This window comes from Chrysoperla carnea, chromosome 4 (genome assembly GCF_905475395.1).
Source record: "Chrysoperla carnea chromosome 4, inChrCarn1.1, whole genome shotgun sequence".
Classification (NCBI taxonomy): Eukaryota; Metazoa; Arthropoda; class Insecta; order Neuroptera; family Chrysopidae; genus Chrysoperla; species Chrysoperla carnea.
The window spans coordinates 48,328,653-48,353,737 of NC_058340.1; the positions used below are offsets into that span (position 1 = coordinate 48,328,653).

General features: G+C 29.1%; 1 protein-coding gene across 3 annotated transcripts in view; it reads right to left on the reverse strand.

The window, feature by feature from the left end:
* Window positions 1-24,759, reverse strand: part of LOC123298557 (tyrosine-protein phosphatase 3) — a 41,801-nt gene extending 17,042 nt beyond the window's left edge. The window contains exons 1-2 of one of the 3 annotated variants that reach the window (XM_044880594.1): window positions 24,675-24,759; window positions 9,177-9,200 (exon numbers count right to left, since the gene is read on the reverse strand). The gene's annotated coding sequence lies outside the window, so the exon portion shown is untranslated. The remainder of the gene's footprint in view (window positions 1-9,176; window positions 9,201-24,674) is intronic. The other 2 variants (XM_044880596.1, XM_044880595.1) reach the window with 2 other exon arrangements.
* Window positions 24,760-25,085: the final 326 nt, after the last annotated feature.

A 25,085-nucleotide genomic window follows, 5' to 3' on the forward strand; every position in this document is an offset into this window, starting at 1 on the left:
AGAAATTTATGAATTAAAAGAAACATCTAACATTTTACAAAAATATTTAAAATGAAGCAATTGCTTAAAGATTGCAGTTGTGATTCACTTAATAAAATTGTCACTTATTTCTGGTTGTGTAAGTAGTTTATATTAAATTAACTGGCCTAGAATGACAATATAATGTATATTTATAGGAGGTACATTTGTCAATTGTTAAATATAATAAACTATATTACTCAATTGCTTTCTTGTACGTACATTTTACACGGATTAATTCAATAACAATAACAACAATCAAATGAAATTTCATTTATGATGTATGATGGACAGAGAATCAAGCACTCTCTAATGTATGTGCACTGCTATGTCATATCATAATGTAAATAAACATGGACGCATCAAATTATTTTTGAAAATACATAAAAAAAATTTATATCAGAATAATTGTAAACCTATTAAGCCTAAACCATTTTTGTTTATTTTTTTAAACTTAGCAAGTTATGTCACAAAATATTTTCTTACCAGCTGTAATTTAACTTGCAATGTTGTATGTATGTATGTATGTATGTATGTATGTCCGTTTTGTTAAAGCAGTTATCGCCAACCGATTAAGCTGAAATGGGCGACAAAGCTTGTGATTAGATTAGTGACGTCCTTCTAAATCCAATATGGCGGTCTAGTTATTCTCATAGAATATTATACATAGATAACGCGAGGGATATGCTATCCTGTAAGTGGATGCGATATGATGAATGAGAGAAAAGACTCCCAGTTAGTTCTCCTATGTGTCCTTGTCATAGTCATATGTCATAATCATATGATGCATAGAGATTTTGTATAATGTAAACGATAATTTGATTGTATCAAGAAGATATTTATTATTTTGGTTTAAATTAATGAATCACATAAAAACAGCACATCGAGAAATAATTTCAAAAGTTTAGTGATACTGATACTTTAATTTGCTTGTGTAATGAATATTATTAAATAAAATAAATTATTACTTTTAAATTAATCACATTTATTTAATAGATTATTCATATTTATGAACAAAGAATAATTTTTACTTATTATCTTATTCGTTGTATTTAAATTTATTATTACGTAAGTTGACGTAAATGGATGATACCGCAAACTCTATAATATTTTATTTACTAAATCATTTTTCCCCAACGACTGCATTTTGTTCAAATGAGTTAAAAATTGGTTATTAATGCGAGGATTGATTTCAGAAATTTGGAGAGGATTCCCATGGGGGCCCTTTTTCCACATTTTTAAATTTCCTCAGCCTGCTTCTCTTTTTTATTTCAAAATTTTGCTGTTATTAAGGTGTTGCGAACCTCCACAGTCTCAAGCGCGTTTTTTTAGTTTTTTAAACTATTATATATTTTATGTTTTTAGACTATTATTTAGGTATTGATAAAAAACTCAGTATAAATATGGTGGGAGCGAAAGTAAATGTATATATTTTCAGATATGGAAATCGTTAATCCTGAAAATCCTGATTAGGATAATCAAATATGCTTATTCAATTGTTGTATTGTCATCGGTCCTTAATAAGTATGCCAAATTAATCCGACGTTTTGAAGGGGGTCAAAATCATGTTCAAAATTTCCGTTACATACTAATATTAACATACTTAACTGTAGAGAGCTTTACTTTGTGGAACTCCATAATTAGGATTGAAGAAATATTAAATAAATAAAAAGTGGACTAAGCAAAGAAAATTGAAAATTTTATTTCTTCAATCCTATATTAACATACGTCCTATATTATCTATAGTCCTATATCTCTTCAATCCTTTATTAACATAAGCTAATAAAAGCGTGCTAAAAAAAGCACTTTTTACGCACATTTTATCAAAAAACTTCACAACCCGTTCGGTATGCACCCAAAGTTTTAAGGAAAAATACCTTTAAGAAATTGAGAAAAGAATGTGTCGAATTTCGGAACAACGTGATTATATTGAAAGAGCTCGAACGTAAACCGAAGTATCACTGTATATACCAATTCAAATTTGGGGGTTGGGGGTAACATTTAGGAATAGAGTATTTTGAACGAGATGGAGAGATTGATGATTGATGAATGATGATGATGAGATCTGTTAACCCTGATTTGTTTTGCGATATTCATTACATAGGGTAATTAGCAGGTACAAACTTTTGTGTGTAATACATTAATGATAATTATCTTAATAAATGAAAATAAAAGTTGATGTCTAGCACATATTATTTTAATGTTAAGATAATACACAAAACATAAATTTACATAAAAATTTTCGTGTGAATTACTTGTTGCTTATTGTTTCATCATCAAAGAATTTCCACATAATGTAATTATATTCTATTCATTTAATTTTCATTTTAATAAAGATAATAAAGTGCAATGTAGTTTGTATATGAATAATATCATAGTTTTTATACCATGTATATGAAATATACCAAGGTATATTAAGTTTAGTCCCAAGTTTGTAACGCTTGAAAATATTGATGTTAAAAACAAAATTTTGGTACAGGTGTTCATAAAATCACCTAATTAGTTCATTTTCGGTTGTCTTTCCACCTGTCTGTCAACACGATAACTCAAAAACGAAAAGAGATATCAAGGTTGAGTTCGTAAATGGGCAACATAGGCCAATTGGGTATTGGGTCCGTAGTACCAACCTTGTAAACCGTTAGAGATAGAACAAAAGTTTAAATATAAAAATGTTCCTTATTAAAAAAAAAACAACTTTTGTTTGAAACATTTTTTCGTAAACATGATTGTTTACCCGTGAGGACGCAAATTAGGTGTAAATTTGTTAGGGTGTATTTTATGGGAATATCAGTTACATGTGTGTGGCTATCTAAGAGTGGATATCTTTCATTATTTACATGACGTAAAAAAACAAACGATTGGATCATCAATACTGTCTATACATGGTATTTCAACAATTAACTCAGTCAATTGTTTGTTTTTACTTATTTTTTTTCTATTGTATACTTATTCTTTTGCTAAGAATTTAATCTGTGTCGTGAATGCACTCAGGAACGTGATCTTAAGTCTAAAACCATTTTCTCTGTAGGAGTTGATTATCATATTCAAGTAAAATGACAATATATTATTACAAAGAAAAAAAAATGGTGTGTCAATCAAAACTTTCAACGATAAGAGTGAAATTTTTTTATGTCAGTTTATGTCAATGAAGGAATAAAAAAAAAATTTTTTTAATAAATGAAATAAATGTAGAATCTTGAACTAGATCGTATTAAAAGTTTCACTTGTTTTTTTCAAAGTTTTAATTCAATGAAACGATCAGTGTTAAAGTTCACTTGCAAAATTAGTAATTAGGCAACTTGTATGATGTAGATGATGAACATATACGTATAACGTATATGTAATTCAAGTTGCCTATTTATTAAGTTTGTAAGTCAACCTAAACATTGATCATTGTTTCATTGAATTCAAAATTTATTATTTATTAAAAAAACTAGCTTGATACCCGCCCGCTTCACTGGGCTTAATAGTAAAAACCGCCGCTTTATAGCATCTACTTATCTTGATCTTACTTATACCCCTTCCATAACACTCAGAGGGATTATTTTACACAGCAAAAATATATGCAGTTTTCATTTTTTTAAAGTGTAAAATAGTCATAATTCATTTAGTATATTAGAAAAGATGACCATAAATTGTTTGAAATTTACTATTTTAAATTTTTACAAAAATCTTTAAATTTTGGTTTAAAATGATGACCATAGATGAAACAATAAAATGTCAGATTAAAATTAATTAATTAATTAATTTTTTTTTAAATATATCTTCATAAATTGTAGCTCATGTGTTATTCTGATGTATGAGCTACATTGTTGCTTAGTTTCATTCAAATCCATCCATTCATTTGTTTTTGCGTGAAAGCGTAACAAACAAACAACCAAAAATCCTTACTTTCACATTTATAATATATAAGGATAGAAACATTTACGCCACCAACTCATGCGTTACTTATGATATTTGACACCTAAGAAACACATTCAATATGGTTTTAGCAAAATGCGAGCGGTTTCTTTCATATTCCTTTATTTGTAATATGTTTAACTGTACTAGAACGGTATTTTTGCAGCATACAAAAAACCAGTTGGACTAAACTGTACGAACGAATACATCTGAAACCGTCACAAAACACCGACACAACTGGTCAACAATTCAAAATACAAAGGAATTGATCTATATCTCGAGTAAACTTTCAATGACCAGAGAGCCACTGTCATACTAATTCATTCATCAGTTCATAATTATTCAAAACTTGAATTAAATATCAATTACAATAATTATAATATCCACCTATGCCTCACTCTGTATATAATTTGCTTTTTTTTTTTTGTATAAATAATTTAAAGATTTAAAAAAAGTATTAAACGATTAAATAGAAAAAAATAGTCTATTATATAAATGTTATTTCTCATAATTTTGTTATGGTATCTGCAGTGTTTTAAAAAAGGGTTCGTAATTAGTATAATTTAGTATTTAGTTGATTACATGTTTAAAGTCATTAGTTAAAAAAACATTTAACAAAAGAATACAAACAAAAAGTAGAAATTCATGTTTGGGTCATTAAATCTTACATACAATAGAAGAAAACGGACGGAAAGTCAATTAAGAAGGGTTGTAAAGGAAGTAGAACAATCTTTCCCACATACCTTCGCAAGTCGTAGTTGATATGACACTTTGAGTTTGTACAAGTTAATAAAATAGTTCATTCTATTCGTGAAAATTTATTGGGCTTACGTTCAAATAGTTCACGAGAAAATTAAAATTTTTTGTTTGGGAACATTAAAATCGTAAATATACGTTTAAATAATCGTAAAAATCAAATAAAAAATACATTTCACTTGAAAATTTTTAGCATGGTCTTGTAGTCAAAAATACAATAAAAAACCCCCGATAAATTTTTCGAGTCCGGAACCCTAAACTCGCAACTTGAAACATATCTAAAAACACTCTCTATTAAAATACCTTTCTCCTTCAAGCCTACTCTAAACTGAAGCGATTTTGAAGATAATCGCCTATTTTTAAGTTTTTTCGGGTACGGAATCCTAAACTGGCACTTGAAACATAACTAAGAACACTCTCAATTAAATTATCTTTCAAACGAAACAAAAAAAATCAAAATAGGTTCATCCGTTTAGGCGTTACAATGCAACAGACGGACAGACACACACACATTTAAACTTATTTTTGGTTCGAGGGTTAATAAGTAATAATAGACACTTAGGCATAGAAAATATCAAAAAGTTTTTATTGTATGAGTCGGGGCGATAATTTCCTAGTCAAGAAAACGACGAAATGTATTGGATTTATTGCTGTGGATTGTAAAGAACTGTTTTGAATGTATGCTGTTTTAGCTTATTTCAAAATTTATTTTCAATTTTCGACTATGTTGCCTAGGAAACTATCAGTGAGACTCTATATTCAAACTGGCCTATTTTGGATATTGTGCTTCCCAGGATAAGTCGACACTATCTGCAAAAATTTTTAATTATTGGTTTTATATAAAAAGTTATTCTTGATAAAAACTTTTGCATGGTCGAAAAAGTCAGACATTAAATTGAAATCCAGTACACATTGTTCAAGTAGGTATCATAAATATTTATTAAGTAATTTTCGAAACTAGAAGATGCGCCCCCTAGGTCCCAACACCCGGATGGCGGCGTTCCTTGTCAACCCAGACAAGGTAGCCTTGGCTAGAATGATTCCGTAAGTATGTACCTATTCAGTTTTTCCATGAAATTCTAAATGATAGAGAATTTGCATCTACATGCTAACATAATTTATTATAATATTCCCTATTCACAACAGTCCTGATTTAACCGTTGCGTGATTCTAAAACATTCACACTTAATACCATTTATATAAAAAAATTTACATCAATAATAATAAGTTAAAAATTTGTTGTTACTTATAAATTACTCACGAGATATTTCTTATATTTAGTGAAAAAAAAAGAAATAAATGTATACCTTTAATTGGTTCACATTGTATGTACATTTTAATTTGAAGAAAGTTTTAATGTTCGTTTGAAGAGTTTACTTTCCTTCTTTCTAATTTTTAACATAATTTTTCGTAATTTTAACTTATATTCCCATTTTTGCAAATAGAAGAATGATATTGATAAATAGAAATTGTAGTTGTAATTGACTCAGGAAAAACAATTTCAACGGTCCTTCAAATATTGGTGTTTTACATTTCAGAATATTTAAATTGATTAAAAGAATAAAAAATTTACATAAAATTTCTGCCCGCAGTACGGTATACGCAAAACTATTCGATAACATTCAGGGGGGTGGAAAGGTTATTTTTCCAAATTTGGCATCCAGAGATTTCTCAACTATAATGATGAAGGTTTTTTGGAATGTACGTGCTTTAAAAAGAATTTGGGCACATAGTTAAAAATTCGGAGCAAAAAAAAAAAATAATAATAATAACGAATCCATATGCAAAAGATACATAACCTAGATAGAAGTTTGTGTGGTATTATTGAAACAATCTATGATAGGTATTATCGTTACAGATTATTGAAAAGCTGTACTATCCAATCCATTCTCTATGGCAAATGTGTTCTCGATGCTGAAATCGGAAATTTTAGTTTCCCGCAATGTTTTCTACTTGCTCCGGAAAATTAAGACACTGATATTAAAAATGCACAGTTGACTTTTGGTCAACTTTGGTCTATGGATTGATTAGACCGTTAAAAGAGTGGGCTATGAAAATGATAACAGGTTCATTCACACATTTGAACAGTTTTATTGCTAATTACTATGGTTTCCATACCCATCTATTTATCCAATGCCTTGATGAAACCTGTTTAGTTAAAGTCTGTTATCACAGTTTAATTAAAAATCTTCCCGATGTCGCATGGTAAAATGATTACCCAATATAAAACATTATATTTTTAACTTAAATAATTCTATTACTTTTTATAGAAATAGAAAGTTCGTATGTTGAATTTTCTATAAATAGAATTTAAAAAAAAAAATTTTTCTGAAGGTTATGACATCTATTATGAATTTAAAATAGGTAACAAAACAAATCAAGCAAATCAGAAAAACAGACATTTAAAAACCCGTTGATTAAAAAAATTGTACCCGAAAATTTTGCGCAAGTTCGAAATTTTTGTGGGCAAAAACGTTAAAAAATAAAATTTGTCGTTATGGAAAAGATGCAAAACGGGAAAAAAAGTTTTTTTTTATTGTGTTTATTTAAAGTCGCTCTGACAACCCAGGTTCTTGGCGACTCCACGGAAAAAAGTTTGTGTGGAATCAAACAAACGGCAATACGGGAATGTTACTCGTCTCCAATTTGGTGGCTGTTTCACGTTATAATTTAAAGATGACATCATTCAGGAGAATAATTACAATTAGCTAATTCATACTGATAATGATTACATTGTAATCGAAATACGTATTTATAACACAAAGATTGTTATAAATTAGTTATTTTTGATAATTTTACTACATATAAATCAAATAACTTAAAAAACAAACTGTACACAATTACTTAAATGTCCTTTTGACCTAATTGTAAAATAATATTGCAATCAATAGGTAATAATAATTAATTATTAGATCTTATTAATAATGAATGAACAATGACAAATGTATTTTTAAAATGTATTGATTAAATAAAGATAAAATACCTACTAACCACCATATTTTATGTTTTATTGCATTTATTTATTGTATTTTTTATATTGTACTACATTACCAATTAAGTCTAAATAAATACAGGGTGAGTAATAAACTATTGCTCAGAAATTTACAAATGTGTATACTTTTGGCAAAAAGGCTGAGAGCCAGTAAAATATTAAATTTTAAAATTTTTAAAAGCCGTAAATACAAGTTCCATCTTCCCACATCTCTACACTGATCGGATTTTAGTTATAAAAAAAACTTTGGAACTGAAATTGCTATTAGCAAATTAATAGTAGTAAGAGAACAAGTAATTAATGAAATATTCTGTGATCTGCCCAAACCTGCAAATCTAGAAATGAAGCTTTTTATCATCACAGATTCGGCATGTTCTTATGTCTCGAGGATTTACATACACCTTAACGCTGCCTTCTTTGTGCTGTACCATTTCTGGAGACACATGAAGACCAGCCCTACCATTTGCTCCAAGAGATATCGGATCTGTCGGAAAAACTGAAAAATTATAATTTTTCGCAACTACCAGACAGCTCTCTATTACTAAGCCTGATATAGTGCTCTATGATATTTCATCTAAGACTGTGGACGCTATAAACTTCTCTGCTCCTGCAGACGAACTTAGTCTTGAAAAAGCAGCAATAATGGATTATTTTGTTTCTTTCAAGATTACATTAACTACATTCAGCCAAATTGAGAGTTGTTACTATTGCTTGCATTGGTAGAATCCGCGGTTCTACTCTCGAGATCTATTTATCATTTTAAGTTTGAAGGTTGCCTTCAAGTTCAGACTTCCTTGAAGTTTAGTTTTATTCCATTTCATGCAAGCTCTGTAAGATATTGGACAGACAAGATGAGCTATCTTCAAAAAGAATCTCCGTCTTAAGCAAACCTTCTTCAAAGTACGGTACCAAGGTACAAAAAAGTGATATTTACAGTAGAATCAGGAAAAAAACTAGTATTTTGATTAGTACGTTGTGAAGATTTGTGTTTCTCAAAGGGATGCGTAGCTCCCTTTTGCCAGTGCAAACCGTGTTTTCATTCTACCCCATTAGCAGTTATAAAATTTAAAATTTAAATAAAATAATAAAGATTTGCGAGTTTTAGAATTTTTAGAACTCGATGTTTCACTGACTCTTAGCCAGAAGCAATTTGGATACATTTATTTCCACATTAAATGGGTTGTGCTTACTTTTAAGCGACTTTGTATGACAAAGTAGATAATAAATGTTTTATTTACTACAAACTGTATAAAATTCAAAACAGAATGCACCATATATTATAAATACTTCTAGTTATGATTTAAAAAATGCATGGCATGCCTGTCGATAAATGAAAACGTGTGTTGTAACGTTTTGCATGAAATACATGGCATTTAATTTATTTTTTTTCCGCTATATTTCACAATCAGTTCTTTATTTAAAACAAATTCTTAAATATTTACAATAATTTTAAAATATCTCATTTCTAAAATATTTATTTTCTTCTTGCAAGATAAATAATAAAACATACCTGAATTTTTCGTGATAATTTATACTGCAAAAGAAAAAATTATTTTATTAATAGTTGTTTCACTTGAAATGTCATGAATATAAATATTATTTGATAAATCTAACAATATTATAAATTTCCAGTTTAAAAATTTGAATTCGATCCAACAAAACATATAAATATTTTAAGATTGATATTTCTCTTAGTTAGAAAGACGCAAAGGACCCTGCAATATTAGATAAGAAAATTTCTTCTTGTGAAACATTTTAAAACCACCCCCAAACTGTTCTAGAGATCGTTCTGATCAAAAGCTCTCACGGCCACAAACATTTTTAACACGTAGTTTTTGAGCTACGGGCATTCAAAGCTACGAATATATTATAGTTTTAGTATATGACTAGGAAAATGGCTTTCTGTGAAACCTTTTCAATTTCTGATTCACGTTCTGATTAAAAATTTCCACCTCCACAAAAATTTGTAACGAGTAGTTTTTGAGCTTCAGGCTATATAACAGGCATGGGCAAACGGGACTTACATAAGTACCTCGGACTCCTAACTTAACATACGAGTAAGACAGTGACAACCTAACCAGCAACAACCTAAAATACGAGTAAGACATAGAGACAACATTTTTTTTTCTACCTATGCCATTACTATTAGAGAAACTGAGATAGGTAGAAGAGTCGTATACCCGTCTCGCTTCCTCCTCTATGAGCTTGGATAAAGAGACAGACAATAAATTTGTGACACACAATAAAGTTATAACAATGGTGATGTCACTCGAAAACTACCCCCTAAAAGCTCTAAACAAATTTGGAGGTAAACACAGTAAGCCAAGGAAATTAAAGTTAAGGTTTACGGTTAATGATGTGGCCATTAATTTTTTTGGTAATGGAACTACTTTTTCGTCAACTGTAGCATTTGGACAAATGTCAATAAATCAGAAATACGCTTCAAAGAACTGTCTTGCGGTGTTTATATTATTGAGAAATTGATAAATTTTTTTAATGATTTCCAGGAAGTACTTAAATAATTATACAAATTAATATTGGCATAAAATCCGTTGTCTAAATGTAAACAAAATTTATTTATAAATCACTTAGTTGGATATGTCTAATTTTAAATTTTATGTATATATGAATTCAATTAAAATTAAAGAGTCATAAAAACGGGCGTAAGCTCTACAGACGACCTTACACAATCAGTAATAACGTCAGTTTCTAATTTAGGCCATCTCGCATTTGTTAAAAAAAAATTGTTTTAACAACTCCTGAAGGTTATATATTATTCACTCAAGCGGTGATATAACTGTCTCTCATAAGTATGGCAATTTATGGCCCTCATCATACAATAAATTTTTTCATTTTTTTCGGAAACAGTTCTCGGGAAATCATAAACTATAATAATTTATAGCAAAATAATAAAAGTAATTATATAAAAATGATTCGGTTATGATTAATTTAAATGAAATTAATATTTTAATCAACAATAATTATATAAAAGGAAATAATTATTAGTTATGTAATAATTAAGTAATTATGTATATTTTGTATTATTTCGTTAAATAAATTTTGTTCAAGTAATTAAAAATTTAAGATAAGATTGTTATAATTATTAGATGACCATGATAACGAAATTATTTTAAGCCAATTATAATACGCCAAAAAATTCATTAAAAAAATCAAAACGTGTATTAGTAAGAGAAAATTTAACCTTTTTACGGGAAAATACTACAGAGCACTTTCAAAGGTAGTTTGATCAACTTTCAGAATAAATATCGTTCTTCCAGAGATTTTCAGCTCTCTATTGCTTCAAGAAAAACCATAAATATATAATTTCATTCTCTCAAAACCAGCATAAATGCTAGAAGTTTACGAGATATGGAAGGTTTACCCTGAAAATTTAATATAACGTTTTTACGACTAATCTATTTTTGGCGGTTTCAGAACAAAAAAATATATATTTAAAAAAACTTAATAGGGTTTTAAAATAGGCAGATTTCGAAAAAATCGCTATTTTTCTGGAATTTTACCTTACCGAATTGCGTTTAAAAGTGATATTTTTTCCGAGAAAGGATAGTTTTTCGGATATTTTTCGAAGATCAAGATTTTCCTAGATCTTTTATTATAATTCGACATGATAGGGTTTTTCATTTACAAAATGATTCTTTTTTGTTTCAGACAGATTTCAATCAAGTTAAGACATATCCCATATCTCCAATTCTAGTCAAAAAGCGCTGTTTGATAAAGATAAAATATATTAGATTTTCTTAGATTGAACAGTTTTTTGACAACTGTTGAAAAGAAAGAGTGAGGAATCCTACTCTAAAAAAGTGAGGAATCCTACTTTTTTCGCGGTTATTAACGCTATGCGCTATGCAAAATCTGAAATTTTCGATGTACAAAAATGATGAATTTTACTTTTCCGCGGTTATTAACGCTTTACGTTAAATATTAAAATAACTAAATACATAATTTGTTATGTAAAATTTAATATGTATTAAAAATAATTGAGTGTTCTTTATGATATATTCTTAAAATCTTAGTTTTCTTAACAGATATCTAAGTATCTTAGTCATATTTTCTGAGAACGTATGTACTGTATTGGAAATTCTCGCTACATTTGGGCGCGGACGCCTCTACGTTGAGGCATACTATAAAAGTGGCGGCTAATTTCAGCAGTTTGAAAGGGGTTCCCAGGGAAAAAACAATTTTTTCGACATTTTATAAATTTGCTATAATCTTGCAGCCCCTCGAAATTGATCTAGAGAGTTGAAGTTAGTGTCAAAGTAGGTTTTGGTAAGCAAGATTCCAGCAGGTCTGCCCCCAAAAAAACAGCCCCATCAAAGTGCCTTTCATAGATATAATGTCCAAAGTAGATCCACTTTTTAAGTATATCGAAATTATAAGTATATCTACAATGTTTTTTACGGTTGTTTAGGCTTTACAGTCGCATTAAGTTTATTTTAAAGAAGCACCTTTTAGTGGACTACACTATCTAGCTCCCATTTTTACCCCTTTATGCAAATATTTAATATTTTCATCATTTCATAATAATCATTTGAGTTTTTAAGATGATAAATAATACCAATCAGATGAGTTTTTAAGATGATAAATAAACAACAAGTGGTTTTATTTGATTTTTCCCACATTGAATTTAAAAACTTGTGTTTTCAATTAAAATTATAAGGTGCGTTTCAATTATATAAGGTGCAATTGTAACAGGCACTATAAAATCTACATTCAATACTTTTCAAGGCTGTGAATATGAAATTACAATGATGAATAAAACCACATTATCACTTAAATATTTTTTTATTAATGTCCAAGTACCTACGATTAAGATTGGAAAAATCCATTATAATATGTACAAAGAGATTTTTCAAATTATTTTATCTATCTATGAAATTATGATAAAATTATTTTTTGATATTGAAAATTTAACAATTTAATTTTAAATTTTATTAAATTGAAAATAACGATTATGTTTTATCTGAAATTAATTATGAAAACAAAGACTTTTATCTAAAACAACTTTTAATCAGGTGAAAAAATTTATATATAATGAGAGATTCCAGCATTGAAAAGCAATCTCCAGATTGTTCGATTCTTTGGAAAAAAAGAATTAATCTTTGATTTATAATGTTCTGATTGGCTCTTTGGTTTTAAATATAACCCTGAACAGAACAACAATCGCAATATATGCCAAAACTAATATTTCGTACAAAAATATGAATTTTAAATGGTTCCCGAGTCAACGGGAATATCGGCAAAAAATTCCTGGGTGCAAAACGCTTGTATTCCCGACACCTTGCTACTCGGGGCAAAAACCTTGGTACTAACTTATTTGAATAAGAATATCTATCTCTAGATTAATTCGTACAATCACCCGACTATCCCAAATTTTTAATTGATAATCCTACAGTCTTTATAGACCGGTAGCATACAAAATATACATATACAAAAATATAAATAATTACCATACCCCATCCTGACGCTATTTTATGAGGTAAACAAATAGCTCTTAAAACGTTATTTCTATATTTATATTTCTTTATTCTTTAAAGCTTGTCATATACCCTTAGAACAGTTAAAGGTGTTACAAATAAAGGAAAATAAAGGAAACCACTCGCATTTTGCTAAACCCTCAAGGAATATGTTTCTTAGGTGTCAAATATTAGTAATGTTTCTATTTGTTAATAAAAAATAAACTGTTGATTCAATGAAACGGTTAATGTTAAAGCGACTTACAAAATTAATAAATAGGCAACTTGAATTACGTAGACGTTATACATAACACTTAACATTTACGTCATACAAGTTGCCTATTTACTAATTTTTTAAGTGAGCTTTAACATTGATCGTTGCATTGAATTAAAAATTTATTATTTATTAACAAATAGAAACATTTGCACCACCAACTCATGCCTTACTAATGATATTTGACACCTCAGAAACACATTCCATGAGGTTTTAGCAAACTGCGTACGGTTTCTTTCATTTTCCGATTATTAGCCAATTTTTGTAACATCTTTTACTGTACTAGTTTGTCAACAGGTTTCTTACAATAAATACATATAAAAATATAAAGTTTGGATTAAATAAATTGTAGAAGTTTATTGACACAAGTTTAGAGTGACTATTGTATCTACTTAATGATATAACGGCACGGCACACACTGCGAGTTTTAGATTAACATTACAATATGCATTGAAGTCATACAAATACATCTTGAGTGAAAGGTCTTTTGTGCAGAATCGGTGACTCATGTTATAATGGCTGCGTTCATAAAACATGAAATAGTTTGAAATTAATTAAATGAACAAATCGTAATCAAAGATGATATCAAGTGACGTAAATATTATTGGTTCATGTGATTGGTCAAAGATTTACATATACGAAAACATCACAAAAGCTTTAAATAAAAGCTTTCAGCATTCAGTTCCAGCATTGATTTGCCAAGTCTTAGTTTGGCAGCCATAGCTAATGAACCTTTGTCTTGAATTCCAATGCCATAAATTAAGTTCATATTATTTGTTTTTTGGTGTAACTCCCGTATCTTTTTTTTTTGTTACTGGAAATGCTGCTAACTGACACAACAATTATAAAAAGATATTTATACAGTGTAATTTTAATATCAATTTTATTATATCGATATATTGAATAAAATCAATTTTAATTTGCATAGTTAAAATGCAAGTGTGATAAGGAAAAAAAAAATTACACACAGTTTGATGGTCGTGTAAAAATGCGACCTTCATACTTATCCATTTGCATGAAATCTATAAACACGAGTTATTAAAAAATGGCTACAATTTATTACATTGAAGCATGATGATCAGTCATGGTTTTGAAATAAATTATTTATGTACTTAGATAATAAAATATGAATTCAATAATAAAATGGGTATGAAAAATAGAAAAATAGAAATATCAACAATAAAAATTTAAATTCTTTTATAGCGATGTTATAATATTTTAACAATTTAGAAAACAATTAATTTTACTACAATACAAAATTAGTTTCATAAAATACGCCGTATGGTCTGAGACCATCCGTAAACAACTTTTACGGTTAAAATTAAAATCTCTTATTAGTAAAACAGCCATGCCGTACCGATAGATAATATTCTAAACTTCCGGTTTTAACTGTGTAAAGTGGCTTTTTCAAACTTTATTTCGCAAGTAAGAGAACACTCTAAACTAGAAAGATGATCTTTATAAAAAAACAAACAACTTTTCTTTGAAACGTATTTTTCAAAATACGAATACATTCAACTTGAAATCTATAAAAATCAGTCTTTCTCAAATCCAAAATATTTTGTTTTATTTAAATTGAAAATTTCCTATAGATAAGTTGGGTGAACATATCTTTAAGGGTTTTGATTTTTGGATGTTTTAGCGTTGAATTTTCGATAATGGTAAAAAAACATCAAAAAATTCAACGCCAAAACATATAAATACACATATAGATGGTTTCAGGCAGATTTTTGGAATCGATTTCTGCCGATTGTATTCGCCTTTCAAAAAAATATTTTAAACAAAAATTATTTTCTTTTTTAAAGAAAAAAATCTTTCTAATTTAAAGTGTTCCTGATTCTCTCACCAGTTAAAAATTCCGATTGAGACCGATAGATGAAAGTATATTCAATCAAGTAAACTTCATATTTTGGAATCTGGATGGGATATATTTGAGGTCAAGCACCTTGTATGTAGTGAGCCCACGGATCGAGTTAACAAGGGGATAAATCTAATTTGCGATAAAAATCATTCTTCACAAAAACCCTTGCCTGTCGACAAAGTAAAGTTACCATACGCCAAACTTTGAACGGAATTCACGGTGTTTAGCAAATTCAGCGAGTATAAAAAAAAAAACAAAGCAAAACAAAACAAATATCCAAAAATTTCAATACCTTTTTTTTATTTCTATTTAGAGAATCCGGTACAGCATGGCCGGTTACGTATTTTCTATAAAAAGCTGTACCTAATTAAATGTTACCGGGTGTAACATAACAATGGGCCAACGTCTAACCAGTTCAATGAAATTGCAACCTTGTTATTAAACCAATAAATAAAGTTCAATAAAAACTATCTTTTGACGACTTTATACTAGGTCATTTACAAATTCAGTTTTGTACATAAATGAAATTGCTGCGAGCAATATTAATATATCGTTGTCTTCCGTATTTATGTGAACACATCATAAATTCCAAATCAATCTGTCAAACAGTTTAAATATACCAGCTATAATAATAATAATAATAAAATAGAAATGCATTTCTTTTTAACCCCCGACTCAACCAGAGGAATGTTTTCAAATTGAAAGGATATGGTTTGTTCAGGGAGTTACTAATTTTTTTTTTTAATTTGGGCACCCGTGCTTAAACTCTTAATAGTTTTGCCGATGATAAGTAAATAAAATCTTTCTTCAAACGAAAATTATTTTAACCTCATGATAACCAGCCACTTAGTTCATTTTTACACCACTTGATAACTTTTGTCCCAAATATGGGACATTAATGTTTCTATTATGCCATTTACGGAAAATTTTGAAAAACTTTTAGGTTAACTTTATTTTTAAACTTTCAAATTATCAGATAGGTAAATATTCAACTCAAAATTTAAGAAAAACAAATTTTTATACCATGTATATATATGTAACATAATATATCAAGGTATATTAAGTTTAGTTCCAACTTTGTAACACTTAAAAATATTGATGCTACGAACAAAATTTTGGTATAGGTGTTCATAGAATCACCTAATTAATCCATTTCTGGTTGTCTGATACCAAGCTGAGCAAATGAGCAACATAGGTCAATTGGGTCTTGGGTTCGTAGGGCCCAACTTTTAAAACCGTTAGAGATAGAATAGAGAATTTTTTTGTAAACATCACTGTATAATCACGAGCGCGCAAAGTAGGTGCAAATTTTTTAGTATGTATTATATGGGAATATTAGTTATGTGTGTGTGACTATCTTACGTGACGTCAAAAAACAAACGATTGCATCATCATCACTGTCTATACATGGTATTTCAGCAATTAACTCAATTGTTTGTTTTCACTTGTTTTACATATGTTACATATATTGTGCTCAACGGTTGTAAAATATTTTGTCCGATATATGGAACAGTTATCATGAAGTTAAAAACTCTAAAAATAGAACACATAACCTACAAGAATTATTATTCAAAGTAGGTAAGAGTAAGAGCTAATCTTGAAGATTTTTTTTCATTTCAATGATTTTGTATTATCTTAAAAACACTAACAAAGTAACAACAATAATAAATAATGATAAGGTTGTTTTAAAATCTGATATTTTTTTACATATAATGAGAGAGAAGTATTGTTTATGATTTTTTTTTTATTAACACATTAAAAGGGGCCAACATTCACTTCTCCTTGAAAAATAATAGTTAAATAAATAAATAAAAATATTATGGGTTTTTTATTTTCTAGTTACTTATTGCACGACATGAATTATAATTAGAAGAAATACAGGTACATATAACTTTTTTGTTTCCTTTATAAATTACTTTTACTCAAAATAAAGACAGGCGCGGCATAAAGGCCTGTTCACGTAACGATATAAATTAAGGCTAGATTCACAGTTGGGCATTGATCTCACGTTTTGCAAACTCTCATTAACAATTTTAAACGAGTGTTTAAATATAAATAGTATCGTAATATGCGAAAACATTCTGTTTGCATAAATTGATATAAAAGCCATTTTCGATTTAAATTGTAGGTTTCGATTTATTTTTTGAGAATCCTATTAGAGTATCTACTACTAGCGCTCTAGTTTCTCGGTATAATATCAATTAGGTTTGATCTGAAATAGTCTTATTTATATATATAAAAGAAGAAACTGACTGACTGATCGATCAACGCACAGTTGAAACCGTTGGAGCTAGAAGCATGAAATCTTGTACACATATTCCTGAAATGACGAAAGTCAGCACTAAGAAGGAATTTTTGAAAATTTGCCTCCTAAGGAGTTAAAATGACAGTTGAAAGTTGGTCAATTTTGTAGTTAGAAATGTAAAAATTAATATATATTAGCTTTTGGTTCAAAAAAAAACTTTACTGCACCATTTTTTCATTTCATTCTTTAAGGAAATGGTAGCCAAGTTGATGTTTACGAGGCAGGCTAAGCGAGGTTAAGCGGGTAGAAATAGGAGGTGGAATAGTCTTACTAAAACTTTTATAATCAGCAAAGTATATATTAAAAAAAGGTATTATATAAGTTTGTGTTTTAGAACTTTAAACGTATAAAAAAGTCTGTTGAGATTAAAGTTAACAGAAAAATGATAAGAAGATAAAGTGTGCTCCAAAATTTAAAAGAAAATTTGTTCTTCAAATTTCACCCGCTATACACATTGCTGTTCAAATGCGCTTGTTTTGGAACACTCCATATTATATACACTGCCTATACTAATTAAATTACTTTATCATGTTTAATAAATAATTGTTACCTAGGAAACTAATTATATAAATAAATCGATATACTTTTTGCTTCATTTTGGATGACTCACAGAGACTAGGTATTCCCTGCGTGCATGGAGAAACCTTTTAAGCTTAAACATCACAGACAAGAGTTTGTCAGACAATGAATGAATGAGAAAATTGCTATTAATTAACTTGAGTACTCTAGGGGCAAAAGTTCTCGTTTAATGAAGGAGAACTTTTAAAAATTGTTACTGTTACTTAATTTTTGTTTAACGATGAAATTTTTAAGACCAGTTATTTTTTACGTAAATGTTAACCTCAAATATTGCCTGGCGAAGTTGTAAATAACAACGAAACGTTGCATCATTTGACAATTTAACATTTGTTTTTACTCACTGTCCAAGTTCCTGATAAATTTCCATCACAGTTATTCTTATCGTAAGAATAAAGAAATTTTAAGGTATTTATAAGTAGTTGCATGTTGGATCCATCACAAGAATAAAAAGTCGATATATTCATTTGTTGTGCAATTATTTATGAAGGAATGTTTAATTTGTTTTGAAACTTTTTAAACGACCGGATATTTTAATGTATGTTCTTTTTCATAAACCATGAATGAATTTATTTTTATATACATACAAGTATAATATTGTACTTACAATATTCTACTTATTTATATTACAAAAGAGATTTAACAACAATTGTTAAACATTTAGCACTTTATACTTCAGGCGCCAGGGAGTCCATCATGACCAATCAAGATACATGATCCCTTAAAGGTTTATTTTCAATGTACTACCATAACAAAATAGTTTAATGCTTTTTAAGAAATCTTGATTTTGCAGGTTGGCAGGCGCGGATCCAGTCCTAAAAAAAGGTTATGGGCACGGCACATCCACCCGAAAATCGGACAAATGCAAGTCGGAGTATGAATTCGCTCATGATCGTTAGAGTGCATTCTTACAAAGGAGATGTTTACAAAATATATGACGCCCTGATCAAGATTTTGTACAGTGTATTTGTAAAATAATAAACCTGTAAAATGTTGGTTTGTTCGAAAAATTATAACAGTAAATGTGTGTTTGTTTGCACATCACAATGTCGTTACATTTAGACTCTAAAGTACTGAACAAATTTTGATGAAATTTTTACATCTTCGAATTAAATTAAACGCTACTATACATTTTACATTAAATAATTGTATTTAGGTGCTTTAATAAAAAATTCAAGCTTTCATTTTTTTTTTTCGCAAAAACGTTGATAATGTTGAATAATCTTTCCTGTCTCATTGAGGCACGCAACCAAGATTTTACCCCGCAAAATATAGAAAAAAAATATCTGTCTGCGGTAGCTACGCTCGTCGGAAGAGTTGTCAGTATTTTAAGACCATGTTTATATTACGGTTCAAATCTTAGTCGCATGCTTCAATGCGATGAGATACCGACCTTGATATGGCGGAATTATTTTCACATTCTGTTTTCTATTTGACCCGCCAGAGTCAGTATTCATTTATCACAGTTGATTCACTATCATTAATGAATCGCCGGTATATCTGAACCACTTTTTTCTCTGCCTGGATATCGATATTCAAGTCCTGGACACAAACATTTGGTTAAGATAGTAAAACTCGCAAAATCGCAAAAAAAATAAGTTTTGAGAAAAATTATTAAATGTACCACCCTATATGCTAAGATCAGACGTATATACATACTTTTCGCATGTTCAGGTCACTTGCATTTCGCGTTCCTGACCACGTGATTTATATCAATACGTTGATTTTATTTGTATTCAATTAAATTTAATATTTATAAACAATAAATAAAAATACCGTGATTTTTATATTTTTATAGTTGTTTGTATTAAAACCAATAAAATTTGCAAACGTCCATTAATGATTTATTTAAAGACATATTACCATTTTCGCATCAGATTTTGTAATGTCTGTTATTTATAGTTACAAATATGCATAAGACAAAAGCAACGGAATGAGTCATCCATTTGTTATTTACATTCCATAGAACACACCCGATAAACTAAACCTTTGTTACAAGCGGCTAACAAGTTTCTTTTGGCTCAGTGTAAAAAGAGCAACTATACAATTATAAACAATATTTATATTGCTTTTTGGGAAAATCATTTTGTCATGCGGCAACCGGCGTTGGCTCAAAATAAAATTTTGATAATTGACTCAAACTGGGTTTCAATAGGCGTTAATTCCATAGATAATGAAACCATAGTAATTTAAAACAATACTGTTTCAATGTATAAATGACCTGTCTGATAAAAATAGCCTATTCTCTTAATGGGTTAGCCATTTCATAGATCACTGCTGTATTTTTAAGATTAATCCTGCTAGCCATTGATTGTTAAATTACTTTTGAGTCTCTTGTTACTTTTTAGTCAAATCGACCAATTTTGAGGGTTAATTGATGTTTGAAAAAACTCAAAAAAGACCTTTTCAAAGTCTAAACACGGTACTATACCTAGTGTTTAGTTTACATCTAGGCATAGGCCTACCACGAGTATGACAGAATACATACGTTAAGCAATGCGTCTAAGAAAGAGGTGTTATAGACATGTGATGAAGCTTCGATCGCGTTGAGTTAGTTAAAGACGCTTGGAGTTGTGAGACATACTTTTGCAATTTTATATAACATCTATAATACCTCTTACTTATTGTTAGATACATTTCTTAACGCATGTACTCTGTCATACTTGTGGTTCGTCTATGCCTAAATGTAAACTGAACGATGAGTATGTTAAAAAAAGACAAAAATAACTTTTAATCATAAAAAAAATTGTGAAATAAAAAACTTTGAAATAGACAAAGAGTAATAAAATTTGAATATTTAACTTATTTCGGAAACGTGACTTTTCTCTATTGCCTAATTATTAATTTACTAGTAGTGCAATCAATAAATTAATTTAAAAATTATTCTGACTGAATTAAAATGGATCACCGCGTGTATAAAACATTTATCGAAATTTAATACTCAAGTGGGCAGAATCACTTTAAATATCAATATCTAATATAGACAATACCAATATTATATTTTTATCACATTGTCTTTGAGATACAATTCATTTAAATTCGATGCAAAATATTTCTATTAATATGGAAGAAATTAAATCCAAAAGTCTTGCTTACGCTCTTGGGATTTCACGAAGAAAGTGGTGGATTTCAACATAATATGGCGTTCCCCAATTTTATTAAAGTCTATAACACCGTGTTAACAGCATTTAACTATTTTTTGGGAAATTTTGCTCAAAAACTCCTGTAGTTTACAATTTATTGTATGCGAAAGCAATAAGTTATAATAAATAATCATTTTGAGCTGGGATTGTTTTACCAAACCTTGGTTTTACAGACCAAATCTGGTTTTTTACAGACCTTACGCCTGCTTTCGACAAAGCTAATAAATCAAGACTTGATTTGCAAGTGCTTGCCCAACCCTTGTCCGATATTCGCACAACCCTTGCCAAGTCTTGACCAAGATCAATAAATCGAGCCTTGATCTGTCCAAGCTTAAACTTAAAAAAACTAAACCAAATCTTATTTTGCCCGTGTTTGATAAACCTAAGTATGTACTCCTACTAAATTTGGGTCATAATTTTCAAATTTATGATAAAAATAAACTATCTCTAATAGGTTTCAAGAATTTGGAGTCCTGATCCCGGAATTAAGCACATAAGTGAAAGTTAGCGAAAAACCGACATCGCAGCTGAAAAGAATGTCCCAAAATTAGTAGGTTTCAAAAACAATGCTAATAAGATCGGATCCAATTTGCTTGTGTTATCAAAAAAACTAATTTTTTAACTTTATGACGTCATCAGAATCCAAAAAATTAAATTTTTTCTCTATCACGTCCAAATTTTATCCAATTTTGGTAAATAAAGTATGTAATCCTACTAAATTTGGGTCATACTTTTCAAATTTGTTATGACAATTAATCTAGCACTAATAGGTTTCAAGAATGAGGGGTCCTGGTCCCGGAATTAAGCACATAAGTGAAAGAATGACCAAATTTAGTGATTTAAAAAAAAATTACAATAAGATCGGCTTAAATTTGCCTGTGTTATCAAAATAATCTAATATTTTAACTTTATGACGTATTCAGAATTCAAAAGATTTAATTTTCCTCTATCGCCAAATTATGATATTTATAATATTGTAATGAGTTTTACTAACTTTTTGTTATACGTATAAAACATACTTTTTATTTTGCGCCTCAATTTCTGTAGAAACAATATTTTGCTTTTTCCAGGCCTGTAGAAAATAATACCTGGGCTAACACAGGTTTAATCCTGGGCGAAGTTTGTTTAAGAATGAACCAAACTTGGAAAGCAAAATTGGTTCACAAGCTCAAATCACAGTTGAATCGATTTAATTTTTTTCCTCTCAAAAATATATTATATAGAAGTTATGTGGCGTCTACAACACCAAATTTTTATAAACTATTCATTCTAACATTCTGAATTAGGTATGAAGTTCGCAGTATATAGAAATTATGGTGAGTAATCAATTCGAAAATCGAGGTATAAAACATATCTTTTCGAGGTCATCACAGTTTATTAACATCATTTCTGAAATAATGTAAGAAGTGAGTATTGTGTATAGTCGTAAGGTCATATACATTCTTCCTGTACGTTACCTCGTAATTAAACAGTTATCGACATCCTTGTGTTGACAGACTAAGGACAATATAATTTGAATAAATTTAAATGAAAAGGCCTCACTTAAATATTGTGGTCTTACAAAAAGCACTGTAAATATAGCCTTACTACGAGTTGAAAAAGGAAGCAAAAATCCCTTGTGCACATTTGTACTTTCACTTAAATATAAATGTTTTAATTTTACTAATCATGATAAACTGAGCCTCTTTGTTGACATAAAAATATACAACACAATCTGCAATACAAATAAAGTATACAGTCAAATTAAGAAGCTAGAAAATGATGAAGACTAAAATTATTTTTTCTACATGTTCCTTGGATCTTTAGGGACATTCATCATCACTAACCTCTTGATTTGAAAATGGTGTGACCTTCAACACACCATTTTTAATATACACTCCAATTCCGGAGGGAAAATATCTAAATAACTATAAAGCCCTAGTTGAAGCTGACTCACTCATTCAGTGACTCACGTACCGATACAAATTCTAAGGCATTTCTAGACGTGTTAGAAGGGTGCGGTTTTCGACAGACAGGGGAATTGCTTGAAACATACGGAAAAAATTCTTCACGCGCCGCTTTATAACTTCGCGCCACTAGAGACCTCGTGCCTTTGCCTTTCCGCAGTATTGGTGCGCAAAACTAAGGCCATACTGAACTATATTTGCCTTGCACCCTTATTCTTGCTGGTAAGATAATGAGGCAAAACTAAATTTCTAAGATTCACAAGAGTAAAATTATAATTTTGTTCTTACTTTTGCTCATTTTGGCCACTAAATAATCTGAATCAAAGGGAAAGACAAATCGCAAAGAGTAACACCGCACAAATCGAGTTACCTGACAACACTACCTGAGAGTGCAAAGGTGCAAAGTCAAGGCTTGATTAAACTGTCATTTCATGAATAACGAAGAATTGACTTTAGGGTTGCAAACGCACTATCTATCAGTTTGATTTTAGTACTCTCCCTTACATCGGAACATCCTGAATTTAATTTAAATAAATGAACTCTAATTAAAGCTAAAAATAATGATGTGGGTGACATCTATAAAAGGATGAATGTACCTGAAGAACCGAGGTAATCTTCAATTATTATTATAAAACCTTGTCGTACAGTGTTGCACAAAATGCATAAATGAAATCCTAACAAATAGTTATAGTCTCGGAGCCTGTAAACATACATTTTCATTGGTAAATACATCTCTAAAAATTCTTGTATGGCGCTTAATTATGCATAGCCTTAAAATTTTGTTAACTAGGAAAATTCTTGTGAATGGAACATCTGTAACAAGGCTTGAATTGCGCTGACAAACATAAATTTAATGGATATCCACCTTTTGTTATTTATTATTCAGACAGAAGGCCGAAAATAGTCGAAAAATAAATGGAAAAATCATTTTTCTCGATACTCGATAAAATGGGGCTGTCAGACAAGTCACACAAGATTTTATAGAACTAGTATAATTATTATTAGAAGTTAAACAATTGTAATCGTTTATTAAAACTTTCCGCATTGACCTAATATTAATAAAAAAACCCAAATAACTCATAAAAATTTCCTCTAACAAAATTTGTATACATAGTCCCATCATGATCATCCTAATCTGACCTTCATATTACCTGTTTACAGATAATACAAATCTTGATTAGGTAAATCACACGAATGGCCAAATTTCTAAAAAAACACGAAGTACCTACACGTGTTTTACGTAACATATTTACATTGTCAATTTAAATAACAAAATAAAAACAAATTAATGTACAGTTAAATAATTACAAAACTATAGCGTAACCACCTACCACTGAGTTTTATAATTTTATATTAATTAAAAAGAACAAGAATATTTAAATAAGATGATCAAATTGCGAAAAAAAAACAAAAGTATATATATACTCACAATAATTATCAAAGTGATATCAACCCAATAATGATGTAAATATGATAATTCATTAATAATTAAAGAAAACAATAGGAGAAATTTCACAAAAAAAAAAAAGAATATAGGTATATGTTTTATTTTAAAATGTTATCAGCACAAATTTTAATAAACACAACAGTGTGAGTCATACAACAAACACGTTTTTTGTGAAAATATTTATTATAATATTGATTTCTCTATGAACAATATGTATAATAATTGATTCTATTTTGTTGTGAATAAATATATTTGAATTATATGCACTTATTTAAAATTTTAACACAATATTATAGATTGAATTTTATTGATTTAGTACAAAACAAAATTGTTTCTTCATGAACACTAACTAAAAAAAAATAAGATTATTTAGTTTATTGGTCATACAACATT